The 1874-nt window shown below is 47.0% G+C and overlaps 1 non-coding gene across 1 annotated transcript; it reads left to right on the top strand.

Moving 5' to 3' along the window:
- The first annotated feature begins 284 nt into the window (after positions 1 to 284).
- TRNAG-GCC (transfer RNA glycine (anticodon GCC)) lies at positions 285 to 355 on the top strand. The gene has a single exon. It is a non-coding gene; the product is annotated as a tRNA-Gly (tRNA).
- Positions 356 to 1874: the final 1519 nt, after the last annotated feature.

Consider the following 1874-nt stretch of genomic DNA (forward strand, 5'->3'; position numbering starts at 1 on the left):
AATCACCCTTAATGCACTGGAAGGCTGTCATTGGACCTGACTCCCCACCCTACCTCCCGGTATTCTCTTTTCCAGGCTAAATAACCCCAGTTCTTCCTGTCGGACTCCATCCATGCTTTCTGGAGCTTAAGTGTTACCAGTCATGTCAGGTTCCTTCAGTCTGGATGGTTTATGCACTGAAGAATACCATCTGTGATGTGGTGCCCCTTACAACCTGTTTCATTCCAAGAAAGAAACTGCAAGCTTCAGGTCTTAGGAACAAAAAGTTATCAAAAAGTTATCAAGCACTGGTGGTTCAATGGTAGAATTCCTGCTTGCCATGCAGGGGACCTGGGTTCAATTCCCAGCCAGTGCAAGTACTTTAAGAGGTTATTTTACTGGGACATCTGCTAGGAGGAGCAATCAGTCAGGTCTGACTGCTCACGTAGGTTCCTAGCCAAGATACAGGACCTACACCTCACTCAGGAGGTGCACAGTCCCACCAGGGGAAATGTCTTGCTGGACTTGGTCCTGGCCACAGGTGGTGACCTAGTGAAGGGACTGTGGGTTCTTGACTACCTGGGCAATAGCAATCATTGCCTGCTGGAATTCACCATCCAGCACAGGTTGTCAAAAGCCTGCAGCAAGGTAGCAGGCCTGGACTTCAGGAGGGCCAATTTCAATGACTTGAGGAGATTAGTCAGTGAGGCACTGAGGTCCTGGAGGGGAGGGGAGTTGGGAGTCCAAGAAGAGTGGTTGTTCCTTAAGGAGACAATCCTCCAAGCCCAAAGGGTTACAGTCCCAATGCAAATCAAAGGGGGAAAGAGTGCTCAAAAGCCCCCATGGCTCACCAAAGGCATCCAGGAACATCTCAAAGCTAAAAAGGATGCATACACCCAGTGGAAGGGAGGGGCCATCACCAAGGAGGATTGCTTGGTCAGACTCCATTGCTTGAGACTGTTGGGGAGCTGTTAGGAAGGCTAAGGCAGAGATGGAACAGGGACTAGCGACCCGCATCAAAGATAAGAAGAAGTCCTTTTTTAAATAAATAGGGAATAAAAAGAAGGTAATGTGGGACCCCTACAGGACAGCCTTGGAGATCTGGTCATCACACTAGATGATAAAGCTGACCTCTTTAATAAATTCTTTGCCTCCATTTTTCTGAGCAGGGACCGGGGCATCCCCCCACACTGGGATTCTGGATGGACCCAAGAGAGGTACAGCCAGGCCCAGGGTCAGTGAGGACCTAGTCAGGAAACTTCTGGTGGGATTGGACGTGTTCAGATTGGCAGGTCCAGATGATCTCCACCTCAGGGTGGTGAGGGAATTGGAAGAAGTAATTGCAGGACCCCTGGCGCAGCTTTACGAGCACTCATGTTGCTCTGGTGAGGTGCCAGAAGACTGGAAAAAGGCCAATGTTGTCCCTATTTTCAAAAAAAGGAGGAAGGAGGACTCAGGAAACTATAGGCCCGTTAGTCTTACTTCAGTCTTGGCAAGGGGTTGGACTTGATGATCTGCTCAGGTCCCTTCCGACCCTACCAACTATGAAACTATGAAACTATGAAAGCTTATTATCCACAAACAAGTATAGACACCAGCATCCATGGCCAACTGATACACAGTACTGAGAGTTATTTTCAGACAATACAGGTATGAACATAACCCATAAGCTCAATATAAAACATTAAGGATTCTCAGGCCCCTTTTTATACACTGATTAAAACAACTTCATGTTTTCAGTATACACATCCTAATTCCCAACAATTACTAAAATATCTTCAGGTGACATCACGTACATCCTACTATTCACCAATGAGTGCAATGTTCCCACCACATAGGGAACCAATTTACCAGGTCACACTGATCTCTGTTTTTGTATTCTGTCTTATCAATTT

Source organism: Alligator mississippiensis, chromosome 2 (genome assembly GCF_030867095.1).
Source record: "Alligator mississippiensis isolate rAllMis1 chromosome 2, rAllMis1, whole genome shotgun sequence".
NCBI classification, from domain to species: Eukaryota; Metazoa; Chordata; order Crocodylia; family Alligatoridae; genus Alligator; species Alligator mississippiensis.